This window comes from Scyliorhinus torazame, chromosome 3 (assembly GCF_047496885.1).
Source record: "Scyliorhinus torazame isolate Kashiwa2021f chromosome 3, sScyTor2.1, whole genome shotgun sequence".
NCBI classification, from domain to species: domain Eukaryota; kingdom Metazoa; phylum Chordata; class Chondrichthyes; order Carcharhiniformes; family Scyliorhinidae; genus Scyliorhinus; species Scyliorhinus torazame.
In genome coordinates, this window is record NC_092709.1 from 268690571 (window position 1) to 268711420 (window position 20850).

At 44.2% G+C, this 20850-nt stretch overlaps 1 protein-coding gene across 23 annotated transcripts in view; it reads right to left on the reverse strand.

Annotated features, from left to right (window-relative positions):
* Window positions 1-3381: 3381 nt before the first annotated feature.
* Window positions 3382-20850, reverse strand: part of celf4 (CUGBP, Elav-like family member 4) — a 1524235-nt gene continuing 1506766 nt past the window's right edge. For 22 of the 23 annotated variants that reach the window (XM_072497251.1, XM_072497244.1, XM_072497252.1 and 19 more), the window contains one exon: window positions 3382-5290. The gene's annotated coding sequence lies outside the window, so the exon portion shown is untranslated. Of the gene's footprint in view, window positions 5291-7628; window positions 7707-20850 lie in introns of all 23 variants that reach the window. The other variant, XR_011940282.1, reaches the window with a different exon arrangement.

Sequence of the window (20850 nt, forward strand, 5' to 3'; positions counted from 1 at the left end):
GGCGAGCGCCGGTCAGTGGGGACCAGACATAATGGCGCTCGTGGGGGTCACCAAGGGGATCCGTGGTCCCCCTCAGTGTATGCCCTTTGAGCAGGGTGGTGCCCTGGCACTGCTGGTGCCATCTGGGTATCCTGGCTGTGCCAGCCTGGCACCCTGGCAGTGCCACCTGGGTGCCATCCTAGCACTGCCGGGTGGCAGGGGCACTGCCAAGGTGCCAAGTTGGCATTTTTTGCATGCATGTGATTTAGCCTGGGTTGGGGGGGGGACTGGGGTGAGGTCAGTGATTTTATTTGTGGGCCTCGGAGATCAGGATGGCATTTAAAAATGGCGCCCTGACCTCTCGCTACAATGGGGAGATCCGGCGAGCGGAGCTCCCCGTTGTAAAAATGGGGCTATGTATGGCCTAGGCGGCGAGTTCTTCATTAAAACCCCTTATTCAACACAAGTAGCATTGAATAGCCACGTGTTTCTCGGCACTGCGAGTGCCGAGAAGCATGCGGCTAAACGTGCTCGCCAGAACATAGAACATAGAACATAGAAAATACAGCACAGAACAGGCCCTTCGGCCCACGATGTTGTGCCGAACCTTTGTCCTAGATTAATCATAGATTATCATTGAATTTACAGTCCAGAAGGAGGCCATTCGGCCCTTTGAGTCTGCACCGGCTCTTGGAGACTTTGTTCCCTTTTGGGAAGATCGTGCCCAAGGTCTCCTTTGAAGTCTCCTCTGACATTACAGCTCTTAGTACTGTGCTGGAGTATGTGGTCAAATTCTGACTGGAGCTTGAACCCGTCACCTTCCAACTTGGGGAAAGTGTGCTGTCAGTGAATGGCTTACCCACAGTTCACAAGTTACACATCTGCCAATTAATGTAATTGCATCCATAACTAGTAGCAATGTGGGGGATCTCCACATCAAAGTGTGCTGTGCCAGGCCTGAATAAACCTGCCTCTAATTGTAAGCTCAGGGATTGGGCTCAGGCATCCCAGGAATTTGGGACAGTAAATCAGAATTTGGGGTGAGCAGTGATAAGGTACACAGCAGGGGTTCGGAGAAATGGCTGCTGCCTGTAGGATCTCTTGACCAAGAGCAGAGTCTCTATAAATGTTTTTTAAAAGCTGCCTCCATTCTTGAGCTTTGGTTAGCTTTTTTGCCTTACTTGACACAGGGGGCAGGATTCCCCGGTCTCCGACGGCAAAATTGCGTTTGCGATCGACCACAGAATCCATGTTGATGCCGCAATCGGGGGTGGCGCCGCTTTTGCGATGCTCCGCTCCCTCCAAAATGGCGTACTCTAGGAGTACACCGCACGCGGTCGGGGCGGCCTCAGGACATTACCTGAGGCCCTGCCACCGACGTCGATGGTCGGTGTGGTATTTTGTTTCGGGAACTCGGCGTCGCAGCTGCAGACTAAGTCCAGCGCCTCCACAGTCAGGGAGAGGAGTGTCGATCCACGGGCTGGGGGTCTTTAGCGGGGGCTGGGGGCACTGGTGGGGGGTGGTCCGGGTGTGGCGAGCCTGGCCAAAATGAACACTATTTGGCAGACCGGGTTTGCGAGCGGCCGGCACCAATTTGCACGGTGCGGTAATTCTCCGGCCGTATCCACAGCTAGAGCCGTGGGCTTTACGCTGTATGCCTGCTACCCCTCCACCAGACAGAAGATCGATGGCCGTTTGGCGCCATTTTTTCGGTCGTAAAATGCCACCGTTCCCACGCCGGCGTCAGCACTTAGTCTCAAAATCAGAGAAACCAGCCCAGGAGCTTGATCTCTTCTACTATGCCTGGATGCCCCCCTTAAACCTGAGGAAGATGAGATGGAAGAAGCAGAAATATCGTCTCCCACTTTGTTTAAATGTCTGCTCTCAGCATGCACCTATCGTCAGTTAAGGCTGCCCACCCACCTTAGAGAAATCCTAGAAATCTCACAGCAATGTAGAAAGGGGTTAGTGACCTGCCATCACAGTTTTCTGCCCCCTTTGGTGTGGTCTTTGCATTTTGAGAATAAATGCTCTCTGGGCGTGAAGTACAAGGGAATCGGAGCCACAATGTGGATTAGATGGTGTGTGAATTAGCTTTTTCAAAGTGGCACATTTTTGTTTTTTGAACCCATGGCTCAAAATTAACAAAAATGAGAAATGTTTCTCATTTTATGAGAGGCAGTTTATTTGTTTCTGTGCTAATGTTTCTGTGATTGTGAAACCATGTCATTATTCAACAGAACTCACGGTTAATGCATTATAAATCACATGTACAAGGCAGCCTTTAGAAACACATCATGACAGCAACAATACATAGTCATTGTCATTTCAATACACAGTGAGAACTCTTCAGGCAGTGGTTTTTAATGAGATGATTGCTGAGTTTCCAGCCAATTACAGGTCATCACCCCCTTGATACTGGTAGTTATTAATCTCGTCATGATTTTTAAAACTTCTACTTTAGTCTACTTGAAATCTCCTCCTTTATAATTAGATTAAGCACAATACTGCACCCTCTTGAGGACCAAATAACATAACTTGTATGGTGCAGTGATGAGTATCACAAACAGCACTCCATATGGCACATCATCAGTGACTACTGCAGTAATAATGGTAAATCATTTGATTTATATCCTTTCCCTCTTGTAATGCAACCAGTATCTTATTTATCAGAGAGCTATGCATCCAACACATTTACTGCCAATATTGCTAAATCCCTTCCCTGATCAGAATTGTCACTCTGTATAACACGCACTCCCTATTCTGGTTTAATGTTTTCATATTTGGAGATTTCGGGAGCCAAATTCCGACGATTGTATTTTGGAGCAAGGAGGTTCTGCCTCTTCGGCCAAGCTTTTAGTCACCTATCCTGGTATTGCTTTGTTTTATTTTACACATTTTGTCTGAATATTCTCATGTGAAATAGCTGGGAAAAGGTTACTAGTTTTATAGAAGCTGCGTATAAAGCAAGTTCATGTTGCAGCAGGCGCTGTTTTTATAAACCACTTTCCTCGGTGCCTCTCTGTGTTGTTCTTACACCTCTGGTGGTAGAGTGCTGGACTGATACCCTTAGGTATCAGTAGTTCTTGGCTGCATGGTGGTATTCTGAGCTCCTCTCCAGGCTTCTCTTTGATTTGGTGTTTGGAAAAGTGCAGGCACCCTACGTCGAACCTGATTGCCTCGAGAATGGATTTACCCTCCATTGTTAGTTCCGGGGTTGTCAGGGAAACCTTTGTTCATTAGTGAACAATTTTTCACAGCTTGTAGCTTCCCTAAAGATAGAGCAATCTTTTCGACAGTTTTAAAATAGCAAAGCTGATGTGTGAGAAATTGCGTGCAACCACTTGGGTTGAATGTGCAAGTCAGTGGCGACGTGAACAGACCCAAAAGAGACCAAGGTGCTTTTTCTTAAACTGTGCTTTATTTAGGGCTAAGCTGAAAAGCGTCATCCAGTACTTACATGAAGATTACAATTGTTTCCAGGTAATTGAGAGTGAAGAGAGCAGTCTTGTAATAACTGTATGCCACACTGGATATAGGTATACAGTATTTTTCTTTTGATAAAGTGTGACAGAAACAAAAATTATAGAAAAAAAGAGGCAGTGAATAGAAATTGAAAAAATATCAAAATGAATGTATTTTTAAAAAAGATCTCTTACGAGGAATAAATTTAAAAAAAATAAAACAAAGCAGCAGCCAGCCATAATGTTGGCATTTGTAAATTAACTTAAACTATGACATCCTCCTGAAAGAACAATAAATAAACTGAATAAATAATTCATAAATAAATTGGTTCCAGATTTTACAGCAATCAACACAGTGCTTTTTGTTTCAACTGCTCCATTGCATCAGTTACCAAAGATAAATACCGTGCTTTCATTAAATAGTTTCCTTTTTTTTCTCAATCAGTACAGTAAAAGTCCTACAAAATATGCAAATTTATTTACATAAAACAGAGCCAGAACCTTTTAAACATTCTCTGTTTTTTTTTGTACCTCCTGTAAACAACAGAGATTCTCTTTTTTGTGTTATTTCTTTTGAAATACGGACTCAATGTTAATTTGGTGGGAGTCAGGGCTTTACGCTGGCCCTGAAGTTTGCTTTTTGTTTGAACACGAGAGTGTGTTATCATAAAGGATGGAGGTCGGTAAGAGTTTCGCTAAGAGCAGGTCCTGATGATGTCAAGCAGGTTTTCCAGACAGATGCGTGTCAGACCAGGTCCTCACTAACCTGTTGGATATTCGCATCGGCGTTTTGCTGCAATGTTTATAATAGTTTCAATTTTTATGTGTGTTTTTTAAATATATTTTTAATTCTTTTTAATCGTAGCTGGAATGATTGCAGTCAAGGAGCTGCCAAGTGTAGCTTATCTTCTGTCAGTATTTAACAGGATCAGATAGCAATTGGCAGTATATGAACATATGCTCATCTAAATTCTACAAAATTACAATTCTACAGGATTTCTTATTTTTAGCAGTAATGCTAACCTCTATTTTTTTGCATTTTTATGTCTAATTTTTTAATATTTTTATATCGGTAATTTAAAAGTTTTTTTTATTATTCTGTACATCTATTGAGTTTCTTTTTTTAAGGGAAGGTTAAGAACACAATGAACCATTTTCAAGCAATAATCCTATTTCCAAAATAGTCCTCGCTCAGTAAGATTATTATTTTTTTGCTTCCCACAGGTCACAGTTAAGCCAATCTCAAATTTCAGTCCTCATGAAAGTTACAGAAAACCATATGAAAACTACTTACTTGAATTAATGATACCAAAGTGCCTCCCAAAGTATCAAAGAACTACAATCTTGCTTATTTAAAAGCAGTTAAGTATTATCATTATTATTACTTTACTTTTTTACAATTCAAGATAAACTCTTCAGACTGTTTTAGGAACAGTGTGAGAAGGAAAGAAATCCGTAATTTACATACGACTACAAGTCTGCAATAAAAAGTTTGGTCCTTTGGTCCCTAAAATACCTAAGGAATGACAGATACTTATAGTGACTGTTACCATGTGTGACCATGGCAACTGTATCCATGATGACAACAGGCACTCCTTATCAACTTGTTGCTCTACAAGCTCCTAGTATCTTTTTTTTATATTTTCTCCTTCCAGGCGTTCAAAACTCATCCTTCAGCAGAAGTGATACATTTTGAAGAGACTTAACAGTCTAAACAATCAGAGCAGTCAAAGATAAAAGTCTGAAGAAGTCTTCAGCTTGATTGGCGTATGCTGATATGTCCAAAGGTTTATTTAACAGTACTTTTATTATTTTTTTTGTACATGCGGTCCTCTCCAGTTTCCGCCCTAAAAGGTGAAGACAAGATAAGACATGTTAGAGATGGGAGCGTGAAAGCGTAATAGATCTACACCAATTGCACTTTACTGTCACTATAATCTAAAGAAACAGCATCCTGCGTTTTTTTTGCCCTCAATCTGAAAGTCCGGGGATTGCATCTACAAAACATAACCTTTTCTGAAGCCTTCAGCCTTTTCAAAATATTAAATTTGTGTGTAGTTTAAATTTATGGCTTGACTGCATATAAGTTATTTTTTGATGAGTCGAATAAGCACCCAAATTATTTCTGCATTGATAAAGCCCTTGTATTAGAGTCCACACATGTCAGATAGTCACTAAGAAATCCAATAGGGAATTCAGGAAAAGTTTCTTTACCAGAGAGTGCAATTAAAGGGGTAGTTGAGGTGACGAGCATAGGTGCATTTAAAGGGAAGGTAGATAAACATATGATGAGAAGAAATAGATGGGTATGTTGATGGGGCTAGATGACGAAGGGTGAGAGTACGTTTGTGTGGAGCATAAACATTGGCATGCACCTGTACGGCCAATGGCTGGTTTCTGTGCTGTAAATACTTTATAATAAATGTATTTGACTTCATTCAGCAGTAGCACACAATCTTTATGACAGAAACATGACAATGTGTGGGGTCTTTCAATGCAAATTAAGTTCTCCAGTCCTGAATGTGCAGGACAATAGTGGACTGCAACTTAGGGCGGGTAGATAGGCAGGATATGTGGTGTTTGTCAATCAGGCTGCTGCTGTCAGTTTGACTGAAGTCATACTGAACAGAGCAGAAAGAAATGTGCAAGTATTGCTAATTTCAGTAGGAATGCGAGTTGGAAAATCATGCGCTGAAACTTTATGTGAGACCCCACCTTGAGTTGAGTTTGGTCGTTGAAATATAAGGGAGGAATTCAAACACTGGAGATGGCGGGAATGAGGTGCACACAACTGATTCTGAGAGGCAGCAGATTGAAAAACTGAGGAATTTTGGACAATTCGGCCTTGAATGGAAGTAAGTGAGAAGGGCAAATAAAATATATTTAAAACATATTTATTTATAAAAACTCCATGTGGAGCATTACTGCCTCATTACGTATAGAATAACGGTTGAAGCTACTGAAAGGTAAATTTAGGGAAAATCACCATGGTAGATGGATGCTAAGAGAAAATTTGGAAGAGCCCAATATCCAGCCTTTGTTCAGGGAGAGAAAATGCTGCAGTCCCTTTAGAGAGCCAAAGCAAGAGCTTATTTTAAAGATAGTACCAGGACGGGCGAGAAGAACAGAAACCACAAAATATTTTGAGAAGGCTGCAATATTTGAAAGGATTAGCTTAAAAAAAAGTTGATTACATACAGTTTTGGCATTCAGCCTGGGTTAACCACACAAAAAAAATAGGGATACTGTCTCTTTAAGAATCTGCATTACATGTTTTAAAAAGTGCAATGCTATATAAAACATTAGAGTTAATACTAATCCAAAGAAAAATCTCACAGCAGTTCTGTCTACAGCTAGCAGGCAGATTCCGCTTTCACTTTTAAAACAATAGAAACTAGAACTGCAATGATCCACTTCAGTGGAAGAGTCACATGCGGAATATCAATCCATGCTGGCAGGTTCCCACACTGTTGGTTAAACAAAGAGCAAACCGTACACAGCAATCGAACAATTACAACAGCAAAAGTAAAAAAACAATTTCAAAGGACACTTTTTCAGTTGCACAAAAAAAGCACTTTTGTTCTGAATGTTTTTACATACTACTGAAAATGAATCTGAAATTGCTGAAATTGTTAGGCACGCATCGGCCATTTTGATCTTGTTTGTGTAAGTTTGGATTTACGACGGCGAGCATCCGACTATGTTTTTTTTTTGCCCTAGGCACTTCAAATGAAAAAGGCCCCCTCCTCCAAAAAATAAACAAATCACAATAGTTTCAGTGCAAAGTAACTGACCACACATTTTTTTATTATACAGGTAAACCTCATTTATTTAGTTATTTAGTTATTAAAAAAAAGGATTTGGAATCATGTTTTATGTGACATCTAAAGAAGCGAAGAAAGCTGACAGGACTAAAAGAAAATTTAAAAAAAATAAAGAGAAATAATAATTATTGAAAGAACCACTGCAAACACTAAACTAAAATGAGCACAGCAAAAATAGTGGCAGCACGCAGTCAAAAGGCACATGTGATCATGACTGGCCAATCATTAACTGATACAACATCCAAGAAAAATGCTTTCACAGCACCTCCACGAAACTTGACGGCATGTCATGCAACCAATCGTTGAGCTTGTTACATGACGCCATCAGATCACACTTTAACTTCTAGTTGACAGAACTTACGCACTGGACCGTTTTCTCCATTTCATTGTTATGGATACTTTTCCTACAGCCTGACACTGCGGGTTATGACTGTCTCTGCTTGGTTTGGTTTTTGATCGAATGACAAAAGAAGAAGAGAATTTTTGTTTTTTGGAGGGGGAAAAGTACCAAACACAGCATCAGTCAAAATCAATACTTGCAATCGGAAAACAAGAAAATAAACTTAAGGAAATGGATGAAGTATTGCAAAGGCTTATAAGATTACAAACACATGATTAACAGTAATGTAATGTATGCAGTGAATGCTAAAATAAAAACATGATTAAGTGCATGACGGCAGACAGACAGCAGTTATAGTGTAACAACATTTCAGTTTTTCACCCATTATTACAGACTCGCATCCCAAAGAGTGCCGGTTAATAGGCTGTTCATCAAATGAGAAAGAAAATAATTGTTCATATAGTGTATTCTCATCATAAAAACAACACTAACAAATCAAAATAATATTACAATGACACAGGAAACATGAACTTGAAGAACACTTCCAATCCTTTTCCGTTGCCTGAACCAATTCCTCCCAGATGAAAGAAACAATAATGGTCAGGACTTCCTCAATCCGGAATTGGCTCCAGGAAGGACAAGAGTTGGAGTTGTCCTTTCTCTCTTTTTCTTGGCAGATCTGTATTCCTTATTAGTGTTCTCTCACTGCCAGTTCAACCTCTGTATTGCTTGTTAGAATTGTTTTGTCTTAAATAATGACATAGAAGCAGAAAGTCATATTCTCAGTCGTCCTAGATGCATTTGGGGAATATCAGCATTTATGTCACTCAGTATAAGTGTGCAAACAAATTAATTAGCCACCTTGTATACACTTTTTAACCAGAGGTGCCAATACGTTGCAGTTATTCGGTATTGTTTCAGAATTACGCTTCTTAGATACAACGAGCAAAAAGACTTCCACTTTTATTCTTTTGAAAATAATTTAATGAATGCAGTTCCCAATATGCTATGAAGATCTAAGCCTTGGTATTATTATTGCAAGATTCTTCTAATGGCTCATTTGATAGCTGCCGTCCTAGTGCAGAACTGAGCCACACAGAACAGGAGAATCCCTGGACTGTGCGCACTTTAGCAAATCCCAGCCAGGGTAGAAGAAGGGGTATTACAATCAGTTTAAGGAGCGCAGGATTAGGAAGAAGGCAATTCAGCTTAAGCTTCTCAGACCTGAGTATGGCTCAGTTGATTACCATGCTAAGCTCTAGGAGAAGCAAACCCCCATGACATCAACCCCCACCCATCCTACCCCATCATGCCAACTGGAGAAATACACCTATAGCTAATTTAGGGAAATCTCTCCACTTGAGAAGTTATTTCAAGCAAGAAATCCGCAGGAGCCCACGGTTATCCATTGTACATCGGTAAAATAACTTAGTGCGTGTTACATGCCACACATACTCACACACGCATGGATACAGACATGCCTTTCTCAGGAAATTGTCAAGTCACTCCTCACTAGCGTGTCACTTCATCAGTTTACCACTGACTAATTATCATAAAGTGCAAAACCCTCTAAGTAAAGCAAAACTTTCTAGTACCTATCTTAATTATTTGAATACGTATTTTAGTCACGTCTTATAGGAGTTCTGCAATGAACATCCATGAAAAGTAGCTTAGTTACTAGCAGTGATTGTTCCCAGGACAATCTACCAATGTGATGCTATTCTTCACAGATGCAACAAAGGCCAAAATGATAAAGGAGAATGTAAATTTAAATTACAAGCAATGCTTGAATAATTTAAATGCAGAGTTTTACTCTTATGCCAATACAAACAGTTAATGGACTCGTCAGAATGTCTTTTTAAAGAAAGAAAATGGATAGAAGACGGCCATTAAATTTTCTCCTGGGAGCAGCCAGCCTGCTCTTAGCTCATTGACTTTGACACAAATTGGATGGCCAAGGGTACTCATCGAGAAGCCTGTTCTTCTGAGGGACCAATGTAACACTGAGAGTAGTGGTTTGCAGAATTGACAGAAGTATACAGTGATGTTCCCTAGAGGCTGGTATTAGGAACATTGCTCATTTGGATGTTTATTAATTACCTACGCATGGGTGTTCAGAACGTAATTTCAAAGTTTGCAGAGAGAAGGATAGTAACAGATATCAGGTGGGCAGGGACTGGCAAAGTGGAAAGACACAGGTTATGTCCCTGCTAGCGTACTGTGGTCATTTATGGGCACCAAACTTGAAGAAGGATGTTAAGATCTTTGAGAGGTCACAGAGGAGACAGAACAAACGTAGACATAGAACATAGAACATACAGTGCAGAAGAAGGCCATTCGACCCACCGAGTCTGCACCGACCTACGATCTATTAGAAGGTAAGCAGGGATCAAAGACTTCAGTTATGTGGAGAGATTGGAGAAGCTGGGGTTGTTCCCTTTAAAGCAGAGAGGTTTAACATAAGGTTTAGTGGAGGTGTTTGCTGATGAAGGGATTTGATATCCTAATTAATAAGAAACTGCTTCCAGTGGCAGGAAGATTGGTGATTTAAGGTGGTTGGTTAAAGAAACAAAGCTAACACAAGGAAAACATTATTTACGCAGTGAGTAATTATGATGTGGTGGAAGCATATTCAATGGGAACTTTCAAAAGAAAACTTGATAAATACTTGAAGGGGAAACATTTATAGGGCTAAGGGGAATTGGCAAGGAATTGGGACTAATTGGATTGCTCTTTCAAAGAACTTTCACAAATCGATTGACCGAAGAGCCCCCTTTTGCGCTGTATCATTCTTTTATCATATTTATGTAACCTATCAGATTCCTTCATCATTTTAAATGCTCCATTTAAATCGCCCGCAACCTTCTAATCTCAAGAAAATGCAAACGTAATTTGGACAAATTGTTCTCATCATTTAACCCCTTGAGTTGTTATGATATTTGTGACTCTATGCTGACCGGACAATCGTGCCAGTGGAAATGGCTGGAAAATTCGGCCCATATGTTAAATAAGCATCACTTGGTCACATTCATAGTAGAGCTCCTTGAAATAAACCCAAACATTTGCTTGCCTTTTCATCCCATGAGCTTTTAGTGATCAGCGCATTTGGACACTCAGATCTTTCTGCTTTAACAGCTGAGGCCTAAGGAGTATCACAATAAATGAGGCTTGGAGTTTTGTGTGTCTGGAACACTCTTACTGGAATCCTCTCAGCTACTTTCTACTTTTACATACAACTGTACTGTTTACTTTTTTTAAAAGAAAAGTTTAATTGGGCTTTTCGCGTTTGTATGTTAAACTAAAAGGTGCAGAATATTGTGTGTCAGCAGTAGTCAGGTAATTACCTCCATTGATTTGCATCCCTTACTTTTACTAAATGGAAAAGATGGGGAATGCAGGGCTGAAATCCTGATACATGTTCCTTGTGCACGGAACTCTGTGCCAGGTGTACTGAAGAAAAAAAGCATCCCAAGAGCTGGTGCATAAAAATTTACGTCAAACTGAAATAGGGCCACATTGGAGGGAAAGTGATAAAAAGGCATAGGCATATAGGAACAGAGGACATAGGAGCAGGAGTAGGCCATTTATCCTTTGAGTCTGCTCCGCCATTCATTAAGATCATGGCTGATCTGGCTGTGGTCTCAACTCTACTTTCCTGTCTGTTCCCCATCACCCTTGACTCCTCTGTCAATCAAAAATCTAGCTAAATGTGCCTTGAATAAGCTCAATGACCCAACCTCCATTGCTCTCTGGGGAAGAGAATTCCACAGCCCAATGATCCTCTGAGAGAAAAAAAATTCTCATCGCCATCTTAAAAGCGAGACCTGTTATTTTTAAACTGTGTCCCCTTGTTCTAGTCTCTATCACAAGAAGAAACATCCTCTCAGCATTCAACTAATCAAGTTCACTCAGGATTTTATTGTTTCAATAAGAACACCTCCCATCCTTCTAAACTCCAATGGGTGAAGGCCCAACTTGTGCAACCTTTCTTCCATAGGATAAGTTCAAAAGATATGTTCTTCAGCCCAGTGATGAGTCGATAGAACCAACTCTGAAATGCTCCCAGCACAATCTGATCTTTTTTCAAACAAGGAGGCCAAAACTGGACACAATACTCCAGATGTGGCCTCACCAAGACCCTACACAGCTGCAGTAAAATTTTCCCTTGCAATAAACAATGACATTTCATTAGCCTTTCTCATCACTTGCTGTACCTGAAGACTAACTTTTTGAGATTCATGTACCTGGGCACTCAGATCCCTCTCTACCACCGAGTTCTGCAATTTCTCTCCATTTCAATAGCATACTACTCTTCTAAATTAGTTAAACACAGGGCAGCACGCTGGTGCAGTGGTAGCCCTGCAGTCTCACGCCACAGAGGTCCCAGGTTCGATCCCGGCTCTGGGTCACTGTCCATGTGGTGTTTGTACATACTCCCCGTGTTTGCATGGGTTTCGCCCCCACAACTCAAAGATGTGCAGGGTAGGTGGATTGGCCACACTAAATTACCCCTTAATTGGAAAAAATGAATTGGGCGCTCTAAATTGAAAAAAATAATTAGTTAAACACAGTTTTCTCTTTCACAAAATCATGTTGACTCTGTCTGATCCCATTATGATTTTGTAAGTATCCTGCTCGTTAAAAATGGATTCTAGCAATTTACCTATTACAGGTATTAAGCTAACTGGTCTGTAGTTTTCTGCTTTCCGTCTCCCTCCTTCCTTAAATTAATGTGTTAAATTTGCAATTTTCCAATCTGTTTGAATCCTTCCAGAATCTAAGGAATTTTGGAAGATTATAACCAATGCCTCTGCTATCTCTGCAGCCACTTCTATTAAGGCCCTAGGATGCAGGCCATCAAGTTCTGGGTACTTTTCAGCCTTTGGTCTAATATTTTTCACATTACCTTTACCCTGATGATGGTGACTGTTTTAAGTTTCTCCAACTCCTTTATCTCTTGACGTTTAAGTATCTTTGGGATGTCTCCTAAGTCTCCTACAGACACAAAATAACTGTTCAACTCTTCTGCCATTTCCTTGTTTTCCATTTTTAACTCCCCAGACTCACTCTCTAGAGGACCACCATTACACTTTTTCTGTTCAGATACTTGTAGAAATGAATATTTTTTATATTAGTAACTAGCTTTCTCTTATACTCGAATTTCTCCGTTCATTATTAGTCATTCTTTGCTGGTTCTTAAAATCTGCCTAATTTTCTGATCTACCACTAATCTTTGCAGATTTGTACAGTGTTTCTTTCAGTTTGATGCCATCATTAATTTTCTTCCCAAATAATCTTTCTTTCTCACTGGGATAAGTGTTTGCTGAAAGATATTAAATATCTCCTCAAAAGTCTGCCACTGCATCTCTAATGTCATATATTTTAACTGAGTTTCCCAGCTCACTGTGGCCAACATGGTCTTCATGGCCTTATGATTATCTTTATTTGGTTTCAACACACTAGTCTGAGACCCACATTTCTCACCATCAAATCAAATGTGAAATTCTATCATGTTATGCTCACTGTTTCTAGAGAATCCTTTACAATGAAGTTCTTGACTAATCCTATCTTATTGCACAAAATTAGGGGCGAAATTCTCCCCCAACGGCGCGATGTCCGCCGACTGGCGCCAAAAACGGCGCCAATCAGACGGGCATCGCGCCGGCCCAAAGGTGCGGAATGCTCCGCATCTTTGGGGCCGAGCCCCAACATTGAGGGGCTAGGCCGGCGCCGGAGGGATTTCCGCCCCGCCAGCTGGCGGAAATGGCATTTGTTGCCCCGCCAGCTGGCGCGGAAATGCGGCGCATGCGCGGGAGCGTCAGCGGCCGCTGATAGTTTCCCACGCATGCGCATTGGGGAGAGTCTCTTCCGCCTCCGCCATGGTGGAGGCTGTGGCGGAGGCGGAAGGGAAAGAGTGCCCCCACGGCACAGGCCCACCCGCGGATCGGTGGGTCCCGATCGCGGGCCAGGCCACCGTGGGGACACCCCCCGGGGTCAGATCACCCCACGCCCCCCCCAGGACCCCGGAGCCCGCCCACACCGCCTGGTCCCGCCGGTAAATACCAGCTTTGATTTACGCCGGCGGGACAGGCAATTTCTGGGCGGGACTTCGGCCCATCCGGGCCAGAGAATTGAGCGGGGGGTCCCGCCAACCGGCGCGGCCCGATTCCCGCCCCCGCCCAATCTCCGGTACCGGATACTTCGGCGGGAGCGGGGGCGGGATTCACGGCGGCCAACGGCCATTCTCCGACCCGGCGGGGGGTCGGAGAATGACGCCCTAGGTCTAGAATAGCTCCATGGTTGGTGCTAGAACATAGTATTCTAAGAAATTGTTCTGAATGCAATCAATAAACTAATTTTCCAGGCTGTATTTGCCAATCTGATTCACCCAATTTACATGCATCATAGAATCTACAGTGCAGAAATAGGCCAGTAGGCCCATCAAGTCTGCACTGGCACTGGGGAAAGAGCACCTTACTCAAGCCCACATCTCCACCCTTTCCCTGCAACCCAGTAACCCCACCTAAACTTTTTTGGGACACTAAGGTCAATTTATCATGGTCAATCCACCAAACCTGCACATCTTTAGACTGTGGGAGGAAACCGGAACATCTGGAGGAAACCCACGCAGACACGGGGAGAACATGCAGACTCCTCACAGTGACCCAAGTTGGGAATCGAACCTGGGACCCTGGAGCTGTGAAGCAACAGTACTAACCACTGTACCGTCCAATTAAAGGTACCCACGATTATTGTAGTAACTCTCTTACATACCTCATTTACTTTTTCTGTTCGATAGTACAACTACATTAGAGTGCTTATAAACTACTCCCGCAATTAGGTAATGTTCCAGCTTTACACTCCCAGGCATGCCTTCTGGGAGCAGGATATACCTCTTTTTATTTATTGAAAAAAGATTGTCTGCATTTGAGATAGATTGTTTTTAATACAGATTTGCCCTGAGTATGGAGGTGACATGGATTACAGAGCAAAGCTGACATGTGGACTTTTACAAATCTTGACAGGTCTGATAAATTACCAGGCTCGAGGCATAACCTATAACTTTTTGATTTGAAAAGTAGAGATCTTGGGCGAAATTCTCCCCAAACGGCGCGATGTCCGCCGACTGGCGCCCAAAAGTGCGCCAATCAGACGGGCATCGCGCCGCCCCAAAGGTGCAGAATGCTCCGCATCTTTGGGGGCCGAGCCCCAACATTGAGGGGCTAGGCCGGCGCCGGAGGGATTTCCGCCCCGCCAACTGGCGGAAACGGCCTTTGTTGCCCCGCCTGCTGGCGCGGAAATGACATGTCGGGGCGGCACATGCGCGGGAGCGTCAGCGGCCGCTGACAGTTTCCTGCGCATGCGCAGTGGGGAGACTCTCTTCTGCCTCCGCCATGGTGGAGACCGTGGCGGAGGCGGAAGGGAAAGAGTGCCCCCACGGCACAGGCCCGCCCGCGGATTGGTGGGCCCTGATCGCGGGCCAGGCCACCGTGGGGGCACCCCCCGGGGTCAGATCGCCCCGCGCCCCCCAGGACCCCGGAGCCCGCCCACGTCGCCTTGTCCCGCCGGTAAATAGGTACTCTAATTTACGCCGGCGGGACAGGCAATTTATTGGCGGGACTTCGGCCCATCCGGGCGGGAGAATCGAGCGGGGGGGGCCCGCCAACCGGCGCAGCCCGATTCCCGCCCCCGCCGAATATCCGGTATCGGAGACTTCGGCAACCGGCGGGGGCGGGATTCACGGCGGCCAACGGCCATTCTCCGATCCGCTGGGGGGTCGGAGAATGACGCCCCTTAGCTTAGTGGTAATGTCACTGGACACAGTTATCCAGGTGCACGGGTTAATGCTCCGGGAACATTCATAAATCTGGAATATAAAACGAGTCTCAGTTATGGTAACCCACCTGGCTCACTAATGTCCCTTTAGGGTAGGAAATCTGACATCCTTACCTCGTCTGGCCTACATTTGACTCGGGACTCACAGCAACGTAGTTGACACTTAGCTGCCCTCTGAAATAGCCTAGCGAGCCACTCAGTTCAAGGAAGGGATGGGCAACAAATGTTGGCCTTGTCAGTGACACCCACATCCCATGAAAGGAAAAAGAGATTAAAAAATCTTCGCTCCATATGCGTCCTCTTTCAATTATTCCCTCCCTCAGCCAGTTCCATTGCTATTCTAAACCATGGGTATCTTAAAGCATTTACTTTCCCACCACTAATCCCAGGTTTTGCTTCGCGATCAGGTTAATGGATACTCATGCTGTGTGACAGCTACCATTCCAAACCGCTAGCAGAAATATTCATTTACATTTGATTACATGTGAATCATCAAGTCAATGTTTGAGAATATGCTATTCCACTGACTATATATAAAAAAACTCTTTCATCCTTCCATGTTTTAGATTCTTTGTTCTTGGTGTCAACAGAAATAAGCACAGAGGGGCTAGATCTTTCTTCATGTTTTAAAATGAACACAACAGTCATTGACTTGACATTTTAAAGCTTTTAAAAGCCCTTTGAGGCCTGCAGTACCACGTTAACATCAAATCAAGAATGAAAGATCGATATCTTCCAGTTAATTCCCAGCATTCTGTGATTTAAGAAATGTACCTAGCTTCTGTTAATATTTCTGTTTCCCCTTTTGCAGTATTAATCTTTAGAAATGTACACAAAATCATTTATTCACAAAGACGAGTGTGTTATAAGCTGAAAATGTTCTACAGCATTGCAGTGATATTCCTCTTAATGACCAAACAACTACTCGAGTATTGCTATCCTGCTGTTTTCAAGAATCTGGGGCGGGTTCTCTGATCCTGAGCCTTAGTGTTGACACCGTCGTAAACGCCGTCGCATTTCACGACGGCTTCAACAGGCCCCCAGGAGCAGTGTTCCGAGCCCTTCTGGAGGTCAGCACGGCACTGGAGTGACCCACGCCGCTCCAGCTGCCAATACCGGGCTCAAATGTGTGGCGTGGGTCTGCGCATGTGTGCTGCTACCGGCGCGATTGCACGCATGCACGGTGACTTCTTTGTCCACGCCGGGGGGGCCTCCGCTGTGGCCCAGCCCGCGATCAGGGCTACCGATCAGCGGGCTGGCCTCTCGGGCTGGGGGCCTCTTTTGCTCCGCGCCAGCCCCTATAGCCCTAAGCCATGCTGCGTCGGAGCCGGCACGGAGCAAACGAGGCCCCCAGCCCGAGAGGCCGGCCTGCCGATCGGTAGCCCTGATCGCGGGCCAGGCCACAGTGGAGGCCCCACTGGGGCCGGACCCCCCCTTCCCCCCCCCCCCCCCCCCCCCCACCAGGCCATGCCTGAAAGGATGAGGTCCCGACGGGTAAGACCACACGTGGGCGACGCTCCCTGGAGAATTGGCGGACTGGCATCCGAGCACCATCACGCGATTCGCGCCCGGCCCGGCGATTCTCCGGCCTGGCGTGGCCTGAGAGAATCCCGCGCCTGAATTTTAGATTCTCTAATACTGGTTGAAACTATTTGTCAGCAGCTTTGAAATTATGAGAAGTCTTTGAACACAGTGGTCATAGTAGAAGCTCATGCCTTGCTCAGGGTCTTCAGAGAACCTAATGAAGATACCGTGTTTGTGAGGCTCGGGATAATGTCAATCTGCTAACAAAACTCACTTTGATTAGAAATAAAGGTTAATTTTGATATTTGTGCAATTTGCAGCCCCTGACCTCATTGTCATCAAATCAGTGAGTTACAGGGACCCAAATTGATGTTTGGATTCAAATTACAGACAGACTTTCTCATTTCAGGCCTGTCTCTCTTAGCTCCACAGAAGTAATTGGAAGTTTACCTTTGCTGGGCATCTGTGGAACTGATGAACAAGTGACTGGTTCCTGTCAGTTCCCTCCCAAAATTGCAATCAAGGGTCCCAGGTCTGTCAAAGGATCCCAAATTGCATATTTAAACAGGCTGAATCTTAGGCTAACCATAGCCGCCTATCAAAAGGGGTCCACGGTGAGGTTATAAGTCAACTGACCTCATTTTGTTGTCATCACTGCCTCAATAAGACTAAATTCAGGAAGCAAAAATTGACTCCATATGAACATTAAGTGATATAATACCCCTGATAAGGGGCAGCACCGTGGTGCAGTTGATAGCACTGCCGCCTCATGGTACTGAGGCCCCAGGTTCGATACCGGCTCTGAGTCACTGTCCGTGTGGAGTTTGAGCATTCTCCCGTGTTTGTGTGGGTTTTGCCCCCACAACCCAAAGATGTGCAGGCTAGGTGGATTGGCCACGCTAAAATTGTCCCTTAATTGGAAAAAAATGAATTGGGTACTCTAAATTTATAAAAAAAAGAAAAAATAAATAATACCCCTGATACTATTTGTAAGATGGGAAGAAAGTGCAAAGTGTCCGACTTTGGTCTTTGTGATCTGACTTTGAATAATGGGAAATTTCCTCAGTCTATTAGTTGTAGCTTACATATAAAATGAATTTAGGCATTGCCCTTAATACCAACAGTAACATATTGATGAAACAATTCAAATAAATTATCAAATGGATGGTGTGGGAAAAGCCACATCTAGAAATATAAAAGTTCTGTTGGGCATTTTTCTCAGTGCTGGCAGTCTCAGTGTTTTGTGAAGCAATAACAACTTCAAATGGCTGTAACAATTTGAATAAATTGCATAGATGTATAACATAAATTATAATACATTACTGATATGCTAATCAATGAACACTTGTAACAGCAAAACTGCACACTACACAGCACTCCTAAACCTCTTTCCTCACCACCACAAAAAAACGATTCTATTTAAATTCCTTTCTCCTGCTGTGTCTTTCTCTGAGATAATATGCTAAAAATAATTAGAGAAACTCGAATGGCCACCTAGGGTATTGACAAGCCTCTCATTTTTAAGGTTTGCAGACAGTTATTATCCATTATGCTGCAGTACAATGACTGAGACAGAGTAAAATTGGTTCTCAATGTTGGTACTTCAGAAACCGGCACAGCACTCTGTGGGACGCTTGCTAGAAACTCGTTCAAGTTTGGGAAAGCAAGTTCCTTTCAAACAGAGAACCCTTCACGATTGACCTTACAAAATAGAATCATGCCAACGTGTACCTTCGCTACTTTCTGTGGACATTGAAGTAAACACATTTTTTTCTTTTAGACATTTAGAAGATGAACAGCAAGCTGCCAGAGCTGTGAATTATCCAAGGTCAGGGAAAAGAAAACATAACTTTAAGAATGATATTTTAAAAGTAAAGCTGACAGGTTCCTCTGCTGTCTACAAAGAAAAGTACAGCACAGGAACAGGCCCTTTGGCCCTCCAAGCCTGCGTCTAGTTGTTCAATATATTGCCTGGTGTGGAATTGAGCCAGATACACTTCGAAGGGCCCCAGGTTGATTCTCATTTGTTGCTGAGTTACCGGTTTCAACCGGGACTGCTTCAGGATGTTACAGTTGTTTCTGTCGTGTTGGGTGTTCTGATGTACAAACGATCTAACACGGCTGGAGATGGTGTAACTCAATTCTATTAACTACTCAACTATAACAGCACACTGCTAACTTGGGTACGTGCATTACCAGCTAATCTGTGGACCCTGTCCTATCACTATCTGGGTGAGGCACTCAGCACATGGTGAATGTCTGAGTGGCAGGCTCTGAGCTTGGTGCTCTGAGCTGGCTGCTGCTGGAATCAGCGGGAACTGTAGTGTTCCCTGTTTTTATAGTGTGTGTGCTCTCACTGGTGATTGGCTGCAATGTTGTGTGTGTGTTGGTTGGTCCTACTGCCTGTCCATCAGTGTGTGTGTGATTGCACCATGTTATGCTGATCTAAATATCATGACATCCCCCCTTTTCGCAAAGAATATGTGTCGACATGATAATAAATAAAGAAGTGTGGTGAGTGCATCGAATCATGTGTGTGCAATATTTACAACAATATGTACATGTGGCTATACTATATACACAGGAAGGTGCCAGGTGCAGAAACTAACTATGTTACACCAAGAACGAAACCAATGTTATTAACAAACAATAACAAAATCTTAAACAGTATGGCAAAAAGCCTGAAACAGTATGTCAGAATAAGTCAGTGAGTCCAATATGAAAAGGTTCATAAATTAAGTCTCTCAGGTGGGCGATGAATACGTGTTGACCGCCTCAAGGGTGGGTCAGGATCCACCGGCTGAGGAACGAGCCGGGCCACAGTTGAGTGAGGAGGATGCAGGGTGTCTGGAAAGTCAACAAAGTCCATTGCAGGGACACCAGGAGGGCGTGGCACCGGTGCAGGATCACGTAGCGAGCGCGGAACCAGACGAAGGGCCGCTGATTGTGGCGGCGAATAGAGCCATCAGGCAGACGAACCAGGAACGAGCGGGGAGCTATCTGTCGGAGAACCTCAGCGGTTGCCGACCAGCCGCCCTCTGGAAGGTGTGTGCGGACATTATCTCCAGGCGCCAGGGCAGGAAGATCAGTCGCCCGAGCATCATGTGTCACCTTTTGTTGCTCACGCTGTTGCTGCATCCGCCGAAGTACCGGAGCATGGTCGAGGTCTGGGATGTGAATGGACGGCACAGTGGTCCTGAGGGTGCAACCCATAAGCAGCTGGGGCGGCGATAGGCCCGTGGACAGTGGGGGCGAGCGATAGGCCAGCAAGGCGAGGCAGAAGTCAGATCCTGCAGCCTTGCAGGGGAGCCTTTTAACGATATGGACGCCCTTTTCTGCTTTGCCATTCGACTGAGGATGCAGAGGACTGGACGTCACGTGTGTGAAGTTGTATGAGCTGGCGAAGGAAGACCATTCCTGATTCGCAAAGCAGGGGCCATTGTCTGACATCACGGTGAGCCGAATGCCATGGCGAGCAAAGGTCTCTTTGCAGGCCCGGATGACAGCCGATGACGTGGTTTCGTGCAGGCGTATGACCTCTGGATAGCTGGAAAAGTAGTCGATGATGATGATGTAGTCCCTGCCGAGCACATGGAACAGGTCCACGCCCTCCTTCGATCAGGGGGACGTGACCAACTCATGTGGCTGAAGGGCCTTACGGGTTGTGCCGGCTGAAACCGCTGACAGGTGGGACAATTGAGCACAGTGTTGGCAATGTCCTCACTTATTCCCGGCCAGTACACAGCCTCTCGGGCCCTCCGCCGGCACTTCTCAACGCCGAGATGGCCTTCGTGCAGTTGTTCTAAGCCAAGCCGGTGCATGCTATGTGGGATCACAGTGCGGTCCAGCTTCAGGAGGACACCATCAACGACTGTCAAATCGT